Source organism: Lipotes vexillifer, unplaced genomic scaffold (genome assembly GCF_000442215.2).
Source record: "Lipotes vexillifer unplaced genomic scaffold, Lipotes_vexillifer_v1.1 scaffold57, whole genome shotgun sequence".
NCBI lineage: Eukaryota > Metazoa > Chordata > Mammalia > Artiodactyla > Lipotidae > Lipotes > Lipotes vexillifer.
Window position 1 is genome coordinate 1,242,158 of NW_006788075.1, and position 9,552 is coordinate 1,251,709.

General features: G+C 40.2%; 1 pseudogene; it reads right to left on the reverse strand.

Annotated features, from left to right (window-relative positions):
• Positions 1-2,759: 2,759 nt before the first annotated feature.
• LOC103076833 (importin-7-like) lies at positions 2,760-6,338 on the reverse strand (annotated as a pseudogene).
• Between the last annotated feature and the right edge of the window lie 3,214 nt (positions 6,339-9,552).

Genomic DNA, 9,552 nt, shown 5'->3' on the forward strand with positions numbered 1-9,552 from the left:
CATAAACATAGACAAGGTTAATTTAAACAGCCATTTGCAAAAATGTTTTTCATCTTTTTTTTGTCTGGCCTTTTTCACTCATCCTAGTTATTCTGTGATTCATCCATGTTGTCGTGTTTATCAGTAGTTCATTCCTTTTTCTTGCTGAATAGTGGTATCCTATGAATATATCACAATGCATTTATCCATTCACTTACTGATGAGCATTTGAGTTCTTTCCAATTTTTGGCTATGACAGATAAGGCTGCTATGAACATTTGCATAAGCCTTTGTATGGACGTGTGTTTTAATTTATCTTGGGTAAATACCTAGGAATGGAATGGCTGGATCATATGGTAGGCATATGTTTACATTTCTAGGAAGTTGCCAACCTGTTTTCTAATGTGGTTGTACTGTTGTTATTCCCACCACCAGTGTATGAGAGCTCTAGTTATTCCTCTTCCTCGTCAACCCTTGGTATAGTCAGTATTTTAATTTTAATAGCTGTGTACTGTTATATCCCTAGCAATACATGATGTTGAGTGTCTTTTCAGTGCTTATTTGCTATATGTATATCATTTTTGGTGAAGTATCTGTTCAAATCTTTTGCCCATTTTTTAACTGGGTTGTTTGTTTTATTATTGAGTTTTGAGAATAAATATATTCTTTTTCTAGGATATATTTATATCTAAATATACATTTTTTTTCTAGACACAATTTCTTTAGCAAGATATATGATTTGCAAATATTTTCTCCCAGTCTATGGCTTGCCTTCATTCTCACCTCAGGGCCTTTCAAAGAGCAGACATCTTTTTCTCTCTCTTTTTTTTTTTTTTAAACATCTTTATTGGAGTATAATTGCTTTACAGTGTTGTGTTGGTTTCTGCTTTATAACAAAGTGAATCAGTTATACATATACACATATCCCTGTATCTCCTCCCTCTTGTGTCTCCCTCCCACCCTCCCTATCCCAGCCCTCTAGGTGGTCGCAAAGCACCGAGCTGATCTCCCTGTGCTATGCAGCAGCTTCCCACTAGCTATCTATTTTACATTTGGTAGTGTATATATGTCCATGCCACTGTCTCACTTCACCTCAGCTTACCCTTCCCACTCCCCGTGTCCTTAAGTCCATTCTCTATGTCTGCATCTTTATTCCTGTCCTGCCCCCTAGGTTATTCAGAACCATTTTTTTTTCTAGGTTCCATACATATGTGTTAGCGTACAGTATTTGCTTTTCTCTTTCTGACTTAACTTCACTCTGTATGACAGCCTCTAGGTCCATCCACCTCACTACAAATGACTCAATTTCATTTCTTTTTATGGCTGAGTAGTATTCCACTGTATATATGTGCCACATCTTCTTTATCCCTTCATCTGTCGATGGACACTTAGGTTGCTTCCATGTCCTGGCTATTGTAAACAGAGCTGCAATGAACATTTTGGTACATGACTCTTTTTTTTTTTTTTTTTTTCCTTGCGTGATGCGGCCCTCTCACTGTTGTGGCCTCTCCCATTTGCGGAGCACAGGCTCCGGACGCGCAGGCTCAGCGGCCATGGCTCACGGGCCCAGCCGCTCCGCGGCACGTGGGATCTTCCCGAAACGGGGCACGAACCCGCGTCTCCTGCATCGGCAGGCGGACTCTCAAGCACTGCGCCACCAGGGAAGCCCCATGACTCTTTTTGAATTATGGTTTTCTCAGGGTATATGCCCAGTAGTGGGATTGCTGGGTTGTATGGTAGTTCTTTTTTTTTTGCAGAATTAAGTTCTTCTAATAGATTGCGTATATAGATGTTTAGCCATACTCTTTTATCAACTCTTTAAGAGTAGAATTTTATATCCAATTTACGCTTCAAATATCATCTTTCCTATTTGTTACAGCAAGGTCTTCTATCCAAATATCCACTTGTACACTGAGAGCTTTAAGAAAACACAGGACACAGAGGGAGTTGCCATTTTTCGCAGCAATGAGATATCACTAACGCCTTTTAACATACCAAATTCAAGTCACTATCAGAGGTGAGTGCACCACAAAGTCACCAGGTACAAAATTGCTAGTTATTTTTAAATTAATAACTTGAAATTACCCCTGCCCCCCACCCCATTACATCCCATCTTTTTATAAACAGCAAACATTTTGCTATTTTATACATAGGCATGCAGGCTTGTTTCAATATGAAAGTGTTCATTTATTTGCACATTTTTTTAAATCAGTTATGTAGTGCTACAATAAATGTCCAATAATCTACATAGGAACCGTCTTTGATGATGAAAATGACGAAGATTGAATAAGGCTATCGATTACCTTATCTTATTTACATATAAAGAATAGATACCCAATGGTGAGGAAGAGACAGAAATCGGACAAATACTCATAGGTGTAAAAATTACATCTACCTCTGAGCTTATACTGTAAATGAGACATTTTAAATAGTCCTGTAGCCCATGCCTGTTTTTTCCTCGGAAGAAGAAAAACTGCCTTCATGACATCCCCTCCTGTTGCACATTTCCACAGTGTCACTTGAACTTTTAGTCAGAATCTTACTTTCTTCAAAAAATAAAGAAAATACTCCCTGCCCCCCAAGTTACCTCCCTCCCCCACCAAAATCCTTCTGGATTCATTTTCAGTGTCAAGTTGCATGATCAGGTCCCACCTCCTGGGTTTTTTTTTGTCCATCTATTGATCACTTAGTTTAGAGTGGATAACATGAACCAGTTCTGGAACCGCTACTAGGAGGAACACAAGCTCTTCACTATAATCACACTGCAGGAAAGTGGTAACTCAATTCACCCCTGGTGCCGGGCCTCCAAAACTGAAAGAACTTGGCACAACTGGAGCACTGAATTTGTATCCTCCATGCTTCTCAATCATTTTGGATTCATGGGCTGCTCTTCTTTGATCAGCTAGAGTTGCTATATCCTGTAACTGTTTTCTTTGTTCTTCATTAAGACCATGAGTCAGAGCCTGATACCACATGGGATTACGATTTTGTATAGTTCGAATATAGCTTTAAATATCTGATACTCATCAACACGGTTATCTTCATCATCAATGATTGTGGAACAGCCTTCCAGGGCAGTTTCTTCAGCATCATCTTCCCAGTCTTCATCATCTCCATCTTCGTCCGCTTGCTTAGCCAGGATCTCCAAATATTCTTGTCCATCTTCATCAATATCATCTTCATCACTCCCCAGTTCCTCCAGTTCATCATCATCTTCAGCTTCATCATCATCACTGTCATTCTCGTGTTCTGCATGGCAGGCATATGCTCTTTTTAATCCGTTAAATAAAAGAATAAAAACTGGCAAAATCTGTCCAGAAACCTGATTTAAAACTTGTGGTATTTGTTCCATATCAATAAGAGCACACAGGCCCAGAACACACATCTTTCTGTCATGAAGCCCCAAGAAACAATCAACATCATTAAGCCACTGTGTAATAAAATGATCTGTAACTGGTTCAATATTATTAGGGAAGTGAAAATTTTCTAAGGTGTTGAGAAGTAGGTGTGGATTATAATACAAAGCTGCAATGGCAACTTGCAGGCACATTGTTCGAAGTTCACTTGTCTTCACCTCTCTTGTCAGTCTCTCTCATGCTGCTTCCACGAATAAGGGAATACACTGGTCAATGCCAGGCCCTTTGCACCGCAGAATGATCACCTCTAACAATTTTGCTGCATGACATGCTGCATCTTCTCCTGCAACTCCTGTAAGAACCTTTTTGCACATACTGTATATCATTTCAAGGTACTTGGTATCAGACAGAAGTGTGTCTGTATCAACTGTTACATAATTATGAAGCAGAGGCATCATATCTTTAAAGTAATCAAAGCCATCTTGCTGAAAAACCTCAAATACCAGAGGTAGTAGCCGCCACATCTGTGGAGACACTTGTTGACATGTCAAACTCTGTGCTAAAGAGAAGATCTCATAGAATTCTAGGACATGCTGTTGTAAAACAGTTCCAGTGACCTGTAAGCAGATTCCTTCAAGCTGCTGGGTTATTTCTTTGTGGCCTTCAACTACACTAAGAAGTGTGTCGATGGTATTCAGGATTCCCGTAGCAGTAGCTGCTTTGTCATCACTTCCTTCTTCATCTGGCCCAGTCTGGATTACTTGATTAAATGTCATTGCCAAAGGTTGTGTCATTTCTACTGCAACAGGAGTAACTTTTCACTATACTCGCAGATCATTTTCTGAATTACATCGGTAAGATCATCATTTTCTGTTTCTCTTATAATATGAAGAAGAGCCTGCATGACAGGTCGGATGAACGGTGTGACGTATTCTTTAGCTTTCTCTTGATTGCTGATCAGCACTTGAAGTGCAATGGCAGCTTCCACTTTAACAGGCATTTCCCTATCATCAATCAGACATCTTCGTGTCAGCTCTAGGGCTGTTTGCAGGTTCTGGTCACTTTGAACTTCACTTCACAAAAATAGTGAAGGACCCAGCAAGCTCTCGCTCTCATGTAGCCTAGTTCACCGCTGAAGAGAGGGAATACATGATTCTGCAACATATATTCCATCTGATCTTTGTAGCTCTTTCTCTTCAGAAGTATTTCAGCTAAACAGCCAATCATATGCAGGGCTCCATCTTTTTTTCGAGGATCAGCATTTGGTTCTGTAAGAATCTGGTGGCAAAATCCCATAGTCTTTTGTAGTACCTCTTTCCTCTTACTACAAGCTGTAAACAAAAGTGTCTGGGCAGCAGTGGTAGGAGAGATGAAATCCTCAAACACATCAAACTTCATGCGTATGTATTCACAGGGGTCTTCTTGTCAAAGTTCCTCATCAGCATCTGTATAGCACGTCAATGGAAAAATAACATCTTGGATAATGCCTTGTATATGTGGCTTCAGATTCTTCCAGGTGAGAGCATGAGAAACTCCTTGATTAATATAATTTAATGTCTGTTGTAAAACTCGAGGAGCCATATATTGCTTCTCCTTGTACTGATATGACACCTTCAGAAAAACTTGTTGGACATCAACAGCAAATGCCTTCAGAAATACTTCAGCAAATTCATTATACTCCTTGGAAACATTGCCAGGGCTTCCATATCTTTCAAAAAGCCTTGCTGGGCTTCCCTGGTGGCACAGTGGTTGAGAATCTGCCTGCTAATGCAGGGGGCCACGGGTTCGAGCCCTGGTCTGGGAAGATCCCACATGCCGCGGAGCAACTAGACCCATGAGCCACAACTACTGAACCTGCGCGTCTGGAGCCTGTGCTCCACAACAAGAGAGGCCGCGATAGTGAGAGGCCTGCGCATCGTGATGAAGAGTGGCCCCCGCTTGCCACAACTAGAGAAAGCCCTCGCGCAGAAATGAAGACCCAACACAGCCAAAAATAAATAAATAAATTTTAAAATAAATAAATAAAAAAATACTCCTGTTCTCTGTTTAAAAAAAAAAAAAATGCTTTGCCGTAAACCTTCAGGGAGCGCAAGGCTTAAAAAAAAAAAAAAAAAAAAAAAAGCCTTGCTAAGATATGTAAAGCCCACTTCTTACATTTCCACCATGGTAACTTAGGCCTGTCATCTTCTTCAACTTGAAGTGTTTCATTAGGTACATCTCTGTTCACAACAGTCGTTAAAATTTCTATCCATTCTGTCAGTTCTGTTGGTTTATCAGCTCCAGTGGTAGTGTATTCTGAACAAGAGCATAGAAGATCTTAAAAATTTGTCTCTGGATGAGGACAGATTGATCAGACTAATCAGAAAGAAGCTGGATAAAACGGTCCTTTAGACCTGGCGGGAAATACTGCATTGCTGCTACCAATGGACTCCGTTCCTCTGGTTTCTTATACCAGAACTACAACTGGCACTCTGACAGAGGTTGGAGCAACAGCTGGAACATTCCTTAGCAGGAAGATGCGTAGTCATAATTTTTCACAAGCTGATAGAGGCAAAGCAGAATTCCTAGCCAACATGCACTGTTATCAGACTGAAGGTAAAAGCCAATTTTGTCCACAATGGCAGTCCGGCGACTTGGATAATCATGTTTGATGGTATGATGAATGCATGTAGTAATCTGTACCCTGATGAGCTCAGGAGAGTGGATAATGACTTCTACAATATTTTCTCGAATACAATGTCGATCTTCTTCTGGAATAGTGTAAGGGGATATATCCCCTGGTGCTGTTTCCCGATCAGGCCAATACTGTGTTATCATATTTTTCAAATAGATAACACCTGCCTGTCTCACAGGTAAATCCAGTTGTTCTGACATAGTAATCTGAAGCAGTGCTGAAACAAAATTCAGAGATTTGTGTGCTTCATTGAGCTGGCTCTCCATGGCCTCATGCAGGGCTGGGTCCATGGTGCCCCGCAGGGCTTCGATAATGGTGTTGGGGTCCATGGCAGGGCGGACTCAGTCAAACCCAGGGCTCGGGTGCTAGTGGCCCAGGAATAGCGCCCCTCACTGCACACATGGACCTGCCATGCTCCGCAGCGGCAACCGGTGCGAAAGGAAAGAGAAGCGCCAAGGCCACGGATAGAACCTCTTCTTCTCGGCGTGGAGGTGGGAGATGCTCCAGCCACTTCCTGTTGGCGTGCCCGTGGAGCCCTTTGGGAGATGTAGTCCACTTGGGAAGTCCGCAGCCCACGTGGCCCTGAGCTGTCGCTCCTACAGACAAGACCTGCTGGAATCCCGTTAAGTGTCACCCAGAAATGTTCATCAGGAGAGTAGGTGTCCTTAGACCACCAAAGTAAATCAATGGCTCTCTGGTCTTGGACAACAAAATTAGCCAATTCTCTTGTAAGGGATACATTAGTGGAGCCAAAGTAAATGGTGAGATTATGGGGAGGAGACGTTTTTCTTATCCAAGTCCACAGCATGAAGGAAAACAATTAGTATTTCTGCTCCAAGTGCATATATCTGGTTCTCTGACAATATGAGGAGGAGGCAGCACCCCTGGGGTGACTTTTTGCCCTTTAAATCCTTTTATATACTGAATGAGCTCCCTGTTGTTTTTCAGGGGGAAATCTTTTTTTTTCTTTCTTTCTTTTTTTTTTTTTATACATCAGGTTCTTATTAGTCATCAGTTTTATACACATCAGTGTATACATTTCAGTCCCAATCTCCCAATTCATCACACCACCACCACCGCCGCCCCCCTGTGGCTTTCCCCCCTTGGTTTCCATACGTTCCATACGTTCTGTACATCTGTGTCTCAATTTCTGCCATGCAAACCGGTTCATCTCTACCATTTTTCTAGGTTCCACATATATGCATTAATATACGATATTTGTTTTTCTTTTTATGTCTTCACTCTGTATGACAGTCTCTGGACCCACCCACGTCTCAACAAATGACAAAATTTCGTTCCTTTTTATGGCTGAGTAATATTCCATTGTATATATGGACCACTACTTCTTTATCCATTCGTCTGTTGATGGGCATTTAGGTTGCTTCCATGACCTGGCAATTGTAAATAGTGCAGCAGTGAACATTGAGTTGCATGTGTCTTTTTGAATTGTGGCTTTCTCAGGGTATATGCCCAGTAGTGGGATTGCTGGATCATATGGTAATTCTATGTTTAGTTTTTCAAGGAACCTCCATAATGTTCTCCATAGTGGCTGTATCAGTTGACATTCCCACCAACCGTGAAAGAGGGTTCCCTTTTCTCCACATCCTCTCCAGCATTTGCTGTTTGTAGATTATCTGATGAAGCCCATTCTAACTGCTGTGAGGTGATACCTCATTGTAGTTTTGATTTGCATTTCCCTAATAATTAGTGATGTTGAGCAGCTTTTCATGTGCTTCTTGGCCATCTGTATGTCTTCTTTGGAGAAATGTCTATTTAGGTCTTCTGCCCAGTTTTTGGATTGGGTTGTTTGTTTGTTTGTTTGTTTGTTTGTTTTTTTTTTTGGGATGTAACAAGTTTATTGGGGATTAACAGCTCTGAAAGGAAAAGGGAGAAAATAGCACTGGGCAGGGACAAATAGGATTACAATGCAAATTTGACAAGTCTCTCAGCCCAATGAAGCCTGAAGCAAAGATTGCTAGTTTTCTAGTTTTCTTTTTTTTTTTTTTTTTTTTTAACCTTTTTTTTTGGTTTTTTTTTTTTTTTTTAACATCTTTATTGGGGTATAATTGCTTTACAATGGTGTGTTAGTTTCTGCTTTATAACAGAGTGAGTCAGTTATACATATATATATGTTCCCATATCTCTTCCCTCTTTGTCTTTTAATATTGAGCTGCATGAGCTGTTTATATATTTTGGAGATAAATCCTTTGTCCATTGCTTCGTTTGCAAATATTTTCTCCCATTCTGAGGGTTGTCTTTTCATCTTGTTAATGGTTTCCTTTGCTGTGCAAAAGCTTTCAAGTTTCATTAGGTCCCATTTGTTTATTTTTGTTTTTATTCCCATTACTCTAGGAGGTGGATCAAAAAAGATCTTGCTGTGATTTATGTCAAAGAGTGTTCTTCCTATGTTTTCCTCTAAGAGTTTTATAGTGTCCAGTCTTACATTCAGGTCTCTAATCCATTTTGAGTTTATTTTTGTGTATGGTGTTAGGGAGTGTTCTAATTTCATTCTTTTACATGTAGCTGTCCAGTTTTCCCAACACCACTTATTGAAGAGACTGTCTTTTCTCCATTGTATATCCTTGCCTCCTTTGTCATAGATTAGTTGACCATAGGTGCATGGGTATACCTCTGGGCTTTCTATCTTGTTCCATTGATCTATGTTTCTGTTTTTGTGCCAGTATCATATTGTCTTGATTACTGTAGCATTGTAGTATAGTCTGAAGTCAGGGAGTCTAATTCCTCCATCTCTGTTTCTTTCCCTCAAGACTGCTTTGGCTATTCACGGTCTTTTGTGTCTCCATACAAATTTTAAGATTTTTTTCTTCTAGTTCCGTAAAAAATGCCATTGGTAATTTGATAGGGATTGCATTGAATCTGTAGATTGCTTTGGGTAGTATAGTCATTTTCACAGTATTGATTCTTCCAATCCAAGAGCATGGTATATCTCTCCATCTGTTGGTATCATCTTTAATTTCTTTCATCAGTGTCTTATAGTTTTCTGCATACAGGTCTTTGGTCTCCCTAGGTAGGTTTATTCCTAGGTAGTTTATTCTTTCTCTTGCAATGGTAAATGGGAATGTTTCCTTAATTTCTCTTTCAGATTTTTCATCATTAGAGTATAGAAATGCAAGAGATTTCTGTGCATTAATTTTATATCCTGCAACCTTACCAAATTCATTGATTAGCTCTAGTAGTTTTCTGGTGGCATCTTTAGGATTCTCTATGTATAGTATCATGTCATCTGCAAACAGTGACAGTTTTACTTCTTCTTTTCCAGGTTGTATTTCTTTTTCTTCTCTGATCACCAAGGCTAGGACTTCCAAAACTACGTTGAATAATAGTGGTGAGAGTGGACATCCTTGTCTTGTTCCTGATCTTAGAGGTAATGCTTTCAGTTTTTCACCATTGAGAATGATGTTTGCTGTGGGTTTGTCGTATATGGCCTTTATTATGTTGAGGTAGGTTCCCTCTGTGCCCACTTTCTGGAGAGTTTTTATCATAAATGGGTGTTGAATTTTGTCAAAAGCTTTTTCTGCATCT